Source organism: Mya arenaria, chromosome 3 (genome assembly GCF_026914265.1).
Source record: "Mya arenaria isolate MELC-2E11 chromosome 3, ASM2691426v1".
Classification (NCBI taxonomy): Eukaryota; Metazoa; Mollusca; class Bivalvia; order Myida; family Myidae; genus Mya; species Mya arenaria.
Genome location: NC_069124.1, coordinates 18,066,017 through 18,082,453, shown reverse-complemented (window position 1 = coordinate 18,082,453; position 16,437 = coordinate 18,066,017). Strand labels below are relative to the sequence as shown.

The window sequence follows — 16,437 nt, the reverse complement described above, 5'->3', positions numbered from 1 at the left end:
TGATATGTTGAGGAGATGAAATTAAAGCAAAACAAATGAAACACATCAAACATCAACACAAATGGCAGGTTATGGAGATCAAATTACGACTTTTAGCCTCACATTTCAAATTCGTGCGGGGAGTTCTCGGCAAATTTAGTTAATTATCCCATGCGAATATCCCATAGCGTTGTTGAAATATTCACCCTCAGCTTCTGTTTGATTTAACAGTTTAAAGGAAAAGATACTTAAGTAAACATCCATAATCCAACGAATAAGGAAGTAATGGTAGGTTATCTATAGTATACCATACATTTTCATACAGCAACATGGAGTATATCTCGATAAGGCGCCAGACATTTCTCTGAACAAGGACCGCGTAGAAAAGTGTCTATTTTTCTTCGATCATTTGGTATAAGAATAAATAAGGACCTTAATAGCGATATTTGAAATTTTCAGAGATTACTTCAGTCCTTTTGAATTGTTAATTCGCAGAAACGACTAGATAAAGCAGTTTGTTTAGGGAAACGAAACCCATCAGGACTGTTAATATGATTAATAGCCTGACTTCTTTTTCTTTCCTTTTGTCTATTGTAAATCAATTGTGACATACTGTTCTGATAGTCTTGTTTGCCCATTAACATAAATGAAAATATAATCATGTTTGTAAATAAATAGAAATCCATGGACATAATAGTTTTATTTGTGTATAAAAGGGACTAGCTCATGTTTCGGCACTAACAATATTAACCAAGTAATGCTACAGAAAACATGCATATTATAATTATTTTATTCTTTGATTCCGAAATTAATGAACGAAGTACGATTCAATTATTAAAGGTCTACCTAGTGGGAATCAAACAGTCAAGAAATCATAAAAAAACCGATACCTTATAAGTCACCCATTGGGACTCTTACTAATCTGACGAATATTTAAACTTTAATTGAAAACAATTGAAGCATCACATGTTAATGTCAATTAACCAATCGCGCTTATGCTTTTTGTTGAATTGCGTTAGTAACGGATTTCTAAGTTGTGGACAATATTTGAGCTTATATCAGCATTTGTTAAAGTTCTCCAGCAATCAGTATCTTAGTTTTAACAATCCAATACGTCTGCCATACTTTTTTTCGTCATAAGAATAATCCATTAATATCGTTTTACAAATAAATCAACAAAGATATTGTCAGGTTTGTTTGTCAAAATTCAATGAATGTATGACCTATGTAAATCAATAAACTTTACAGGCTTATTTATCGGATTTTAGCTAACAATAGGAGAGTATCATGTTATTATTCATTTTCAGTCTTTTGGGGAAAAAAACCAACATCAATACATAATTTTATGATTTTTGAAAAAAAAAAAAACTTACATCGGTAACAAAAGGACATTGGCTTTTTTTTTTCACTTACTTTTATAATCTTAACACAAACTTCATCATTCCTCATAAAATCGTGAAATCCTTTGCCGAAAATCAACCATTAATAACTAATTCAATAAGATAATAGTTACTATCGCTGGCAAATACATTTAGAAAAACGTACACATCAGTCAGTAAAACAAAACACGATCGCAAAGCCATTTTGAACCAAAAGAGACGGTGAATTCGAACCGCCTAAACCGAGGCTGTAAACAGTCAGGTTTAACCGTTGATTTGTTCACCTCATCGTTTTTGAAAGCGTTATGAAAATCCTGCTTGAAGTGAAAATAAGCGAACTGAACATGTATGGATGAATCTATGAATGTTGTGAGGTATTAAGCCTGCAACTTCAGTAAATAGTTCCATTCAAACAAAATTACCAATAAAGTGACATTCAGTAGAATGAAAGTTCCTGATATCATTGTTATGATAACAAAGCTGTTTTTTAGCGTATTTCATCTGCAATGTTATAATGATTATCGCGCATATCTATAATATCATTCGATCTTTTGCGTTTGAAGGCGGATTAAATATATCACTATTCCAGCAATTCAAAAAAAAATGATTGTTGAAATATTGCATTTGGTCTAATGGTCACTTATCAGCATCCTTTCAAGATTTAAAAATAACTTAATTGATAACATCCTTTGTGAAATGTTATAAAAGCACAGATGATTTCAAAAATATGCATTTATTTATTATGGTAGCAATATTTATGCGAAAGTTAATGCGATGAATTGGACGACGAAGAATTTTAAATCAACATAAATGACTCAATAATTAGAATTTTAATTGATTAATTCTGTTAAAATGACTGCAGAGAGCTTCAATAAGGCAATATAATAACATTACACCATAAAACATAAAAGCCGAAATCACATGCCGTTGTTGCCTGTCACTAGACCTTTTTGTCTGTGTAATTGCATTAAATTTGATGAAATTGGAGAGTTGATGGATTTACAATACATTGTAATTTTAAGAAAACACCTCAACAAAGATTCTTATGAAGCGCTATAATGATCTCGGAATTATTTTAACTTGATGAGAATGTCAAATTTATTAAGAAAATAATTCCATGGAAACAAACCAATAGACACAACGTTAACAAACGTTGTTTGGGAGACAAGAGAAGGCAGTAAACGAGAGTCACATTAGGTCAAAAGAAAAACTACGCAGATGTTCAGTTAGGGTTTGTTAGTTTATGGGTATTCAATCTCAATCTCTCGGACAGAACTGAACCATGCTGCCTACCAAACCACGAGTATCTTTGAGTTATAATGAGGTTTTTATAAGAACTATTGCTATTAATTAAAACATTTATTTGAAAACAATGCTGTTAAGAAATAAGAACTTATTACATAATTCAAGTATCTCTTAAATGACGAATTGCTATGAACGGCACCTTGTATATTGGGGCAACAGCATAAAAGCATATATCTTAGCTGCGTCCCATGAATGGCCACCCTTGCCAAAACAAAATTTGCTATTTGGGGTGATTATTGTACGGTGGTTTACCAGTTACTTCATTGAATAATGCAACTTTATGCTATTATACATATTCCTATATTATACTAATGTCATTGGTAAACTGATTGATGTATTAACAAGTGGCGGCTAGTGAAGTACTGTGACGAACTTCCAAAACCGTCTCGGCAAGGACAGCCTACGTGGTTTCTGCATAGAGTAGCCTGCATGAAAACATAATAACACTTCTGAATTATTCTTATTTATCAATATATGTATGTCAATTATCAAAGTCCGTTGTTACCATCCGCAGAAATTTAAGAATGTCATTTTTCAGTATTCAGTTTTCAATGATTTTAAAATCAATCCTGCTCATTGCTGTAGTCCCTTTATTACCACTGAATGCAAATCCTATAAAAAAAACTTTCACGGAAAACCATTTCCAAGATATTATTATGACGCCATTTATACACACGCAATCCGAAACGAGAGAAATTATTGACTTGAGTGGTCATAAAGTATACAAGATATAGGACTTCTGGGAATGAGATGGGGTAAGTACGCTATCAATTCATTATCACATTTAAGGATCGATTGATTAAGCGTTGATAGAAAATTAGAGGAGAAATTATGACCATCAGCGAGGCTGTCAAAAGACAATCATAATTCTTATCCACAATATAAGTTTCTTAATCGGTTTTGGGGGGAAATAATTAACTTCGGGCCCTGCAACACATGCATGCAAGTTTTTATAGATCATATTATGTGAGCGTGTACATTTGCATGTGATTTTCGTAAAGACCCTGAGGTATTGTCACACGTGTTTTAGTTACAGACGATCTAAAGCTTGAACTTCAGCTGACCTAATAAATTGTTCAGCACATATCTATTAAGGTCCTCCTTGGTGAAGATCTGGCACTCGTATTCCCCGGCGTCCTGTGATTGCGCATTCGATATCACGAGGTTCTACTACTCTTGAGAGGGCACGTGCACCACTTCGTTATCTGGGTCGCTCACGAATACCAGGGGTCGGTTGCTCAAAAAGTTTTAACGGTCCGCTTAATTTTAACCAAAAGTGGCATGAGGTTGCTCAAAATAAAGTTAGAATTTAACGGCAGGTTTAACGGTTGAACCAGCCGTTCAATGAAACGGAGGAATAGACCTACGTTAAAACATTAACGGAAGGTTTCCAAGATGGCGGCTCTATTTGTAAATGTTAGAAAAGTGAAAGAATTTCGGCACACTGCACATGTACAAAATTTTCTAGACGATGAGATGTATGCCAGATACAAATATACGAATGGTGGAATAGATTATCTAGAGGATTTGCTGAAGGAATCGCTGGATAGAATGACAAGAAGAAACAGAGCACTTACCGTTAGACAGATGATTCTGATTACGTTGCGCCTCTTCGCCACAGGAACATTTTTTAACATCATTGGTGATAGCATGGGCTACCACAAGTGCACTCTGTCACGTGTTGTAGCCCAAATGACAGAAGCTATTTGTGGGCACGTGCATCAGTTTGTGATGTGGCCTGATGCCAATGCTCGAGCATGGAATATGACATAATTTCTTTAAGAAAGCTGGTTTCCCGAATGTTGTTGGATGTGTAGACGGAACACATATCAGAATCCAGGCGCCATCCGAAGACGAACCAGCCTTCGTAAATAGGAAAGGCTTCCATAGCATCAACATACAGGCTGTATGTGACATTAAAGGTATGAAACTTTGAGTTTTCCACTTTTGTTTTCAGTATTTCCATCTTTTCTTACGAACGAATTTCAAAATAAATATATTGTCAATTCGGCCAAAACACGCCCGGTTAAAGGGCGATACTAAAAGGCTGACTAGAGCACTGACAGTATACATATAGAGGGAAAATGCTGATCATAAATGTTATTAAATAGTGATTTTATATTTATATTGATTAATACAATAATTCAAGTCGACGTACTACTTTTTTATCATTTTTTTTTTGTTAAATAACTCATAGATGACATATGGTACCGTACTTATAAATATTTCGTATGCAGAATCTATGCATACAGTTTGTTAAGAGTTTGGAGGGTGCAGGACGAAGTGAACAATTACCCAAGTACACCACTGCCATTTGCAGATTCAACTATTATTATTGCACAGTTTAAATGTTTTATCTTTTTACAGGAAAATTTACAAGTGTAAATGCAAGCTGGCCTGTGTAGTGCCACGACGCGCACGTCTTCAGAACGTCGGGATCGGCAGCCAAACTGACCATTCGACATGTGGCGTTTACAAATGGTGTCCTTTGAGGAGACAGCGGATATGAACATGAATTTGTGAGTTTATCACAGCATGCATCCATTCAGTCTGACAGTAACATACTTACCACTGTAGTTTGTTAACACCGGGAACGTTGTATAGGGTGCCAAGTCACTGTACATGGCTAGATAGATAAGATTTTTTTTTTACAGTAATAAGAATACGTATTAAAGGTTCTTTATTGGATATTTTACTTATGAATCAGAGACACATCCATCCTTGCCAAGTTGCCTTAATTTGTCTTATTATATGCAGGTATGCCCTGAAGCCATTCCTCATGACCCCTTTTATTAGGGTTGACAGTCAAGCTAAAGAGAGATATCAACTGGCACACACTCGGACAAGGGCCTGCATCGAGAGAGCATTTATAAGGCTTAAGAGAAGATTTCATGTTCTACATTCAGAGGTACTACTTGTGTATATGAATAATGGTTGTATATCAATTAATGTTATCTAATAGTGTTTAAATTACATGTTGCGTGTCTTACTGTTGCCTTCATTTAAATTTCACTTAATGTATTGTGCTAGTATTTAAATCATGAATGTATTTTATCTTGTAACTTTTGTATCTTGTTGTTTTTATAATGAAGCCTATAATCTTATTGCAACCTATGTATTAATATTATAACATGTGATATTATGATCTTGAATCTTTTCAGGTCTTTTGTTTGTCTGTTATTAGATAATCTATTATGTCGGAAAATAGCTATCAGCTAGTGTTATTTATGATTATCATAACCGACTTTAAAAAATATTATCTTATTTTATCGTATCGTATCTTAATAGTAATTATATTAGTGCACGCACTTAGACAAACACTCAACCGATCATGCAAGTACGCGCACACGTTGAAATATTCCCCTTTTATTCAATTAAATTTTATATTTTTACAGATACGCCTCAGACCAGAAAAGGCATGCAAGGTAGCTGTGGCAGGAGTTATCCTCCATAATATTCCAGTGGACATGACCATGCCTACGGACGACGATGAATTTATTCAACCACATAATGGGAATGATGGAGTTCATCAAGATGGTGGTACTGGCGTGGCCCCTAGGGACTTTATTATGGAAAACCTATTCTCTGTGTAGTATTGATATGAACTTAAATGTACTACTGCTATCAAAAATGCTCGTTCAGCATAACAACTGTTAGATCACCATCACAACTGTTAGTTCATCATCATCACTGTTAGTTCATCATCATCATCACTGTTAGTTCATCATCATCACTGTTAGTTCATCATCATCACTGTTAGTTCATCATCACCACTGTTAGTTAATCATCACCACTGTTAGTACATCATTACCATTGCTTTTTCATCATCACCACTGTTAGTTCATCATCACCACTGCTCGTTCATTATCACGAATGCTCGTTCATCATCACCACTGCTCGTTCATCATCACCACTGCTCGTTAATCATCACCACTGCTCGTTAATCATCACCACTGCTAGTTCATCATCACTACTGCTGTTTAATCATCACCACTGCTCGTTCATCATCACCACTGCTCGTTCATCATCACCACTGCTCGTTAATCATCACCACTGCTAGTTCATCATCACCACTGCTCGTTCATCATCACCACTGCTCGTTAATCATCACCACTGCTCGTTAATCATCACCACACTGCTCATTTATCATCACCACTGCTAGTTCATCATCACCACTGCTCGTTCATCATCAACACTGCTCGTTAATCATCACCACTGTTAGTTAATCATCACCACTGTTAGTTCATCATTACCATTGCTCGTTCATCATTACCACTGTTAGTTCATCATCACCACTGCTCGTTCATTATCACCAATGCTCGTTCATCATCACCACTGCTCGTTCATCATCACCACTGCTCGTTAATCATCACCACTGCTCGTTAATCATCACCACTGCTCGTTTATCATCACTACTGCTGTTTAATCATCACCAATGCCCGTTCATCATCACCACTGCTAGTTCATCATCACCACTGCTCGTTAATCATCACCACTGCTAGTTCATCATCATCACTGCTCGTTCATCATCACCACTGCTCGTTAATCATCACCACTGCTCGTTAATCATCACCACACTGCTCATTTATCATCACCACTGCTCGTTCATCATCACCACTGTTCATTTATCATCACCACTGCTCATTTATCATCACCACTGCTCGTTCATCATCACCACTGCTCGTTCATCATCATCACTGCTCATTTATCATCACCACTGCTCATTTATTATCATCACTGCTCATTTGTCATCACCACTGCTCATTTATCATCACCACTGTTAGTTCATCATTATCACTGCTAGTTCATCATCACCACTGTTCGTTTATCATCACCACTGCTAGTTCATCATCACCACTGCTAGTTCATCATCACCACTGTTAGTTCATCATTACCACTGCTAGTTCATCATCACCACTGCTCGTTTATCATCACCACTGCTTGTTCATCATCACCACTGCTAGTTCATCATCACCACTGTTAGTTCATCATCACCACTGTTAGTTCATCATTACCACTGCTAGTTCATCATCACCACTGCTCGTTCATCATCACCACTGTTAGTTCATCATCACCACTGTTAGTTCATCATCATCGCTGTTAGTTTATCAACATCTTCATACACCTCTTAAAGTAAAATATTATAATTCTTATATTGTTTGCTGTTCATTCATAATTGTTTGTGTTTTGTGTAAAGGCACTTATTAATGGAAAGCAACACCGATTGGTTACATGGATTTTTTATGTGCTCACTATAATTTAGCAAAACATAATGTGGGTACCTTTACAAGCTCGTACATCAATTTCATACAGTCAAATAATAAAAAAACGCCATAAAAAAGAAATGAAATAAACCATATTACATTTTCATGTTCAACTCTCAAAGAAGGTTGTTGGGATGAATTTCCTCTGTATCAAGTTTTTTTCCATATTATTGCAGCACTCTCAGCTTCACATGATTGATTTCCTCCTGTAAAACAAAACAAAACATAAAAAACTTTGCCTTTTTTGAAATACAGTCTTTATTATTTGGCATATATGATCCATCTAACATATAAGTGTTGTGGTTAAAACCCCTACTTTGCATTGAACTACATGTTCATGTACATTTAGCCTTTTTTAACATCCTCCGTACCCTTAGTTTATTTCTTACCTCTTGCCGTGCTAGTTTCACCTGATTTTGGAAATATAGAATTTGCCAATCAATGAGATCCTCTGCTTAGGTCTTCCTTCTCTTGACACTATTAACAATTATGATTATGATAATAATGATCATAATAAAAGTAAGGACAGTGAATTGAAACTATTGCTAATTGTGACAAAAATAATAAAATAACGTGTGGATTCAAACTGTTAATGTTGAAGTTCACCCACTTGGTATATATTTCATAAGTCGTTGACTTACAATGCAGTTGTTTGAAAACATTGCAAACACTAAACACGTTCCTATTTCTGTGCTTAGTAACTGTGACTGCTCTTTGATGGTCCTGCAGTAGGCTGTGCTGCTATTATGACCTTGGATGGCGGAGGCAACTTTGATGAACTAATGCTTTCACTTTCCTCATCTGATTCATCTGATATCTTGGGTATGAACGAAAGACCATCTGCGAAACACAATAAATGGTGAAACAATTAAAACAACGGAGGCTACTGTGTTAATTTGATTTATAGTCATTCGGACGTTTTAACTTAGACGAAGTATTTGAAGGTGATGGATGTGAACAATGAGGCACCTTTTATTTACATTGAAATAACGACTTTATAGCAAAATCACCGTTTGGAAATAGATTAAGGTAAAAAATCAATATCATTTAATGAGTTCTTAATGTGCAACTTAGCCTGCTACCCGCCTTCTTCAATTATAATCAATGTTTCCTCTGGAGGATTTTGTTACTAAAAATAGAAACACAATTTGTAAATGAGGCTATGATTTGTTCATTTTAACTAAGACATTCCCTTTCATGTATCAGACGACCTTATGTTTTATATATCAAATTATCATGTTTATCACGAAATTACCTGGCTCATCAGAGTTCACCCCACCTACAACTCCATTAAAACTGGCATCAGCATGTTTAGACACAATTCTATTGGCTTGATCTGTAACTTTCTTTAGTGTGTCAGTACCCCGCCCACTGTCTCTTAGTACATATGTCATACTGAAAATATTTCTAAATATAAACAAAAACACTTTTTAAATATAACATCAGTCTACCTTGTTATCTCAGCCTTGGCATTTTACACTGATGTCATCGCCAGTCCGAACAGCACAACCCAGGGCAGAACATTTAACACCTGTTTCTTCCCATTTCCTTTTCTTTTTCTCATTAGAAATTTTATCAGTAAATTTATTTGTCAGCATTTCCCTTGTCTCTAAGTCTCCCAAACATTCCTATATTATTAAAGCTGTGAAATTAGTTTTTATTCTCCTTTTTTAGTTTTCAGAATCATAAGCAGAAGACTTAGTGATGTCGGTCATCTTGGATGCTGAATGATGGTGACATATGAATTATGGGACATGAAGTTGGATTAAATTGATTGTTAAGTATTTAACGCTAGCATTACTTAACGGCAGCGTTAAATAGCTATGAGCAACATAAATTTAACTGACCGTTAAGTAACAGTCTGTTATGGATTTAACGGGTGGTTAAGGTAACGTACTGTTAAATTTAATTGAAGTTTTGAGCAACCGGTCCCAGGTCTCTAAATGTAAGGGCAAAGTCAGAGATCGCTTTCTACCATAACGCCTATAAATGTATTTGCTTAAATTCGTGTATATTTATTTGACTTGATAGGCAATTACAACGATAAACTATTGTTCACTTAGAAACCAAGATATGTTGGTGTCCTTTTAGGTCACGCCGTGAATAACAGAGTATGAACTATCTTCCGTTGTTATAGCAATTGTTTCACAGCAGTTCGTCATTTAAATGACGCTAAATCAATGTTTTCCTATCAACTACCAACCAGGCTTTCAAACTTTGTCTATAAAGATCCGTAAATCATAGTCCAATAAGTGGTTGTCTCCTAATTGGCTTGTTTATGAAGTGTAAAACTTCTTTCACCGATGCCATATGCGCTTACCATAAAGAAGATATAAAAATAAATAAAAAAAGCCTGGAACTATCGTTAACATAAATTCAACATGTTTTCATTGAGCAAAAGCTCTTCGTATATTAGACACAATAATGCTATTTTCAGTTGTTTTTTTCAATTTTGTACAACTCTTGTAAACAGAATACTCTGTACAAAACATAGTACATTTGAATGAATTATTCGAAATTATTAAATTCGTTTTGAGAATAATGGATTTTCGTATATAACCGCAATATCGTGCCAACATGCTCTATCTTCTCAATCAAACCTTTGCCCTTTCGTAACGAAAATTATTCCTGTATGCATACAATACCATCTAATTAATTAGGCGGATATATTTTCTAGCAAAACAGAAAAAGATGAAATTGAACTAATAGATAATCTCCCTTCAGGTGCTTTATGGACGGTACAGAATGTCTTCAGATAGAATGAGAAAATTGGAAAATTGAACTTTCTGTTTTCAATTGTCGTTTGCAAATATTGATGCATACAGAGATACGTGATTTGATAATAAAGAATTGCTTTGGCTTCTGGTCATATTTGAGACTGTATTGAGTTTGCACGTTGTTGACAATACATTGAAAACACTTATAAGTATAATTCTTTGTTCAGCATGTGGATTGGCTTTGGATGAGCGTGATGAAAACAACAGAATAAGAAGGACCGCAGGATCTTCCAGGAAAATTGTCTTTTGTTCTCTGGTTGCGGCAAGGTCATTAGCTAAATATAGATACTTTTGATCAGAAAATCAACAAGTGTAGGTCAGTATGGGTGGGTCGAAGCTGTTTAAAAAGGTGGTTAGGTTTGAAAATATATTCAAAGAGATGTTCTTCGGAGAAATAGATTTATCCAAAGTAGGAATTTATTGATATTCTTAGTGTTAGAAGAAAGGGAATTGGTTGTAGAATTTGTTTTATGAATGCTGTTTTATCATCACTCTCTTTAGAGCCCGAGTTTAAGAAAATCGGTTTTGGAATACACCATCTAGAAAACTATATTGAACTCCAACAGTTAGAGGGCTCTCCGAAACGGGTAAAAAGCGAAATGATAAGACGTGTTTTTCTTTAAAAAAAAATGGCAGTTTGTTAATTTGGGGCCAGTGGTATGATTATAAAATCTTAATACGTATCTTACTAAATATAGTAACATAAATGGTAGGTTTTGGAGACAATTTTGCGACTTGAATCGGTATCATTAAAATACATGCGACGCAGTTTTCAATAAAAAAAACTTGTAAATAAACGCACGTGCTTAATAAAGCGCTGTTATAAGCGCTCTTATGGTGTATCCCTCGCAATGGCGCCAGCCATTTGTCTGAAAGACCGACGGTGTAAAGGTCTCTTAAGGAATCTCTCTTTCTTTCAACGTTTGTAATAAGGATACGTATATAAGACTCTTGATAGCTTAATAGAGATTTCTATATTCTTATGAATGGTTCATTTATAAAAATTGACTGCTTAAAGCATATATTTAGGAAAATGAAACGCGTTAGAACTGTTTGCAATTAACATTAAAATGTGGTTTTATCAATAAAGGATCCAAGTTGTTTTACAAATTAAAACCTTTATATTAATACGGCTAGACAACAACATACATATCAACTAAAAATTAAACTAAGCAAAACTTAGTCAACGAGTCAACGAGTTGTGTTCATTTAACCATGCTGTTTGCTTTGTATTGCTTTCAAGCTATGGTATCACCATGAATCAGAGAAAAAAGATTTTTAAAGAACTGGCATCAGCAGCTACCAAGCCTTACACATATATATATATATATATATATATATATATATATATATATATATATATATATATATATATATATATATATATATATATATATATAATATATTAAGTTATCATGAAACACTGCACACATTTCCCTAACGATACGAATAAACTTTATATCAATGAACAAACAAAGTAGCCATCTATCTGATGTAATGACTAGCTTGTCAACATTTTCTAGCAAACACTTGGGCCACATCAAATCGCAATGAAGACAGGGGAAAACAAAGACTATACCAATTAGCGGTTGTAAATAAATCAACCTTATTTTAGTACCGCAAAGGCAACTAACGAATCCCTTCAGACAAATCGCTTAAATTACATAACTGTATTTTGGTCTGAGACTGCAACTTTTCTTCTATAGTTATTCACGTAGTTTCGGTGACATGTACGTATTAACACTATTGTGTTTACAAGAACCATCCATTTTATGTAATATATTAATGAGAACAAGAGCAATTAATAACATTGGTCGCACTAGGTGAAGCCACACAGCCGAAAACCCAGTAACTGCCACGGAGACATAATAGTTCTTGCTAATATAGACAACTTTGTGTAATAATAAAAATAAAACATGTAGTTTCTTTTCGTTACTTTAACAAATATTGAAACAGATCGTACGGAAGTATACAAAACTCAATCCAAAGTATACAACAGCGTTCTTGCTTTGAGCGATGATAAATACAGAACCTACATTAGCGTACTGAAAACCGATGCAGATTTCGTAAAAAAAGGTTCCGAATCTTTTCATATCATAAAAAAACTATGTCTGATGAACTAACTCACCAAATTGTGAGAAGTCAATTCGGTCTACATACCTAAGTCAAAGACTAAGCGTTTGATAAAATACGAACAGGTGAATAATTCGTAATGCCTGTTGATCTACAAATACGTCAATACTTTAAACTTTAAATTGTAACTCTTTACATCCATTCGTGTAAATTGTTTCAGGCACTGGACAAACTAAGCGTTAATTATTACAAATGGTCAAAAGAAGGATCGAATGTAATTTCAGTCACAGATGATCATGATATCCTCATGTGCCAAAACTTGATGAGTAATTATTTATGGATAGCTGACAAAATAGAACTATGTACTATACGGAGTCATGTCATATTTGCAGACAACTGATGCAATAAAAAGTGCGGTTCTCTGCAATAAATGAAAGCATTTATAACAAAAATGTGTTGGTTCCTGTAAGAGAAATGGAATTTTGCTAAGACTATGAATCTTATTCATTTGAACCTGATAAAACACCCGTGTTTGTATTTGAATTTGGAGTATTAATATATAAGACGACTGTATATAAACATCCATATTACGATGGTCATAATATAAATTTCAAAATTATTCATATACGTCCATCATCGTAATAAGGATGTATATATACAGTTGTCTTTGTTGTCTGTATTTGTAGCACAAAACAAACGTTAGAAATGGTTTTGTTGTAAGTAACTATTTCAATATCATTTTTCTTTGAGCGGAATAAATAATTTGTGCCATTCCATGCGTGACTTCAGCATTACATATTAAAGATTACACAATATTGTAAACGAAAGTTGCTATTCCTTCTGCAAAAGATTAATACCTTGTTCTCTTGTGTCGCACTTCGAAGAAACCAGAGTTAAGAGCTAACGCGCTTCTGTTGTTTAGGCATACCACGACTTTTTTAAAGCCAGTGTTGGCCTTGACAAACGGTGTCGGGTCAACTCGGCCCAATTACCTTTTCGGCCTGGTCCAAAGACGAGGCGGCCTACTAGCAGGACACCGTCCTTAATGTTCAGCTGCCGGTGGCGGGTATGTAATTGATGTACTCGTTGACTACGTTACGCGCCAGTGGCTAAACTAAAGCGTTTGTTTTTCGCAGCAGGATTGGTCTGTCTTCAAACAAACAATCAGGAGGAACAATGACGCAAACAACAGATATTCATAATCACACTCTCGCGCAACATCATGCCAACGTATAAGCAATCATAGCTTTCTTCACAATCGTTGTAAAATATATAATGTTTAAACGAAACACATATATAGTAAAAAGGTTCAATTGTGCGTCATACATATAAAACTTATATTGTTTTACATTTAGGTTGTCATCACCGAATCAACTCGAAGGCAGAGTGTGCAGGCCTAGGTTTCTATCGACTTGTACCGCTACTAAGACGAGAGACGGAATTAGACAAGTTAGCAGTTGATGGCGGTGATTTGGATCGTGTATCCTCCAAGAGATCGACGCAGATGGACAAGTCTATCAACGAATGCTGGGAACAGTATTTGGAAGGAACACTAAAAACATCACAGTTCCTCCAAACTGTTGGAGGGATTTATGGTGTAAGGATGTGATGTGATGATGACATTTGCGGATTTTGTAGAGATCAACAACAATTGTTATGTTTTATTATTTAATGTGTGTTGATTGCAGTAGAGTATACAATTCGGAAATAAATATTTCAATACATCATATTTCTCATTCTTTCTGATCCTATTTTGTCTCTTGAGGAAATAGAAATTCTGAAAAAATATATACAACATTACTGTCGTCTAATATACATATTCACAAACAAATATGAGTATAATACTAACAATACGAAAGGTAGGCCGAAATGGACCAGGCCGAAATGGTAACTGGGCCGATTTGGTTCAGGCCGAAAAGGTAATTGGGCCGAGTTGACCCGGATTCTGACAAACATGTGCTAGTTGATGCGGGTAGCATATGTACTATATGAACAAAAAGGATGTTTTGGTAATTGTGTTTTCACAACGACAACAACTTCAACTTTGATTCTACAAAAGGTTAGATACACAATAGTAATTACAAAATAAAATAAAAAATATTTACAAAATTACCCTAAAAGACCAAAAAATGATATTAAACAGTACCGAAACATTTCAGTGTGTGGAATTTGATTAAATGATGGGAAATGCGTCTGAAAGTTCATCGCCTCGGAAATATTTACTGGAAAATGATAAAGAAACACAAGCATCTTGATATATATTATTTAGACAGCTGTCGATGATCTGCACGAACTCCTGAAATGGAGATGACAGGTTGATAAGCGTTTAGTCTGCCTAACATATAGGTTATTCCTTACTCGATGCCGCAGTCCAGGCTTAAAGGCCTAATGGAAAACCATTAAAGGATATACTTATGCCGAAGTTTATATGAGACGTAATTTACATTGCCTTCTCAAGGAGCCCAAAACGCGATGCATTATGGACACAAGTGTGGTCATAAAGCTAATGATATATTAAGTCTTGGGTTGAGAAAATATAAGAAAAATATTGATGCATTATTACCGGTTGGGCGTTAAAAACCACGGATGTATTTGTATCATAATTTAAACTGTCAAAATCCATAATTAACTTCAAACTAAGTCTTAGTCAAAACGTAAAAATACCAAGATATCATCACGCGGAATTGATGAACATATTTAACTCAGCCTATAAAGCAAAACTATACATAGATTGAATGTTATAGAAATGTGGTTGAACAAAGTGCCATCTTGTTCTTGAAATATAACCATCATTATAAACAGCATTGTCATTAAAATGTTATCTGAACTAACAACAATGGCTTGTGCTACACTGTCAATGCCTCAAACCTACGCTGTAATTTGCTTTTGAGTAAATAAATAACTACAGTGTAAAAGATCTTTAAACATGCAACACGAATGCGAAATAAATACATTACATACTCGGAAGCTATCAATTGCCATAACACATTTGTCGACGTAGTGGACATTCATTTGCAAACAAGTTCTACTACGTATCAGCTACTTAACATTATTAGAACGTCAAGACCGTGATGAATAATTGTTGTTCATTCTTTAACTATGCATCAATAACATGCTCGTTATAAATACAATTGCCAATTTAATTCATTTTCCGTTTGCGAGCTATACAAAATATGTCTGTAAAAAACTGCTTTAATTAGTTTATTAATAGTATTTGAATTTAATATAATTGAAGTGACAGAGGTACTTTATCACATTCCATATACTCATTTTTGCAACTTAACGCACGTAAGTCTGTTCAGCGAAACAATTTCCGAGTAAACTACATTTCGGTAGCATAAAGTAAGAACTAAATAACAGGGAAATTCGGGCGCTGAAAGAGGTTCGAGTTAAGTAAGTATAGTTGTTCAATGATTGAGAGAAAGATAAGATAATTAAATACTGTTTCACTGGTTTTTTTCTGGTATCACAACAATATAACACGTGATCACCGCCTTAGTAAACGACAGCGTGAATGGGGAACCTTAGATGAATGAGTACTAGAAAACTTCGTTATATTAACGTTCACTATTTCGCATATAAACATTATCTGTTTTGATTTGTAAATTGCACTTGTTTTTGTGACTTTTTTGCCATCTACCAATCTACCTTTCACCTGCT

The 16,437-nt window shown here is 34.8% G+C and overlaps 1 pseudogene; it reads left to right on the top strand.

Moving 5' to 3' along the window:
• Positions 1 to 4,058: 4,058 nt before the first annotated feature.
• Positions 4,059 to 6,466, top strand: LOC128226792 (putative nuclease HARBI1; annotated as a pseudogene).
• Positions 6,467 to 16,437: the final 9,971 nt, after the last annotated feature.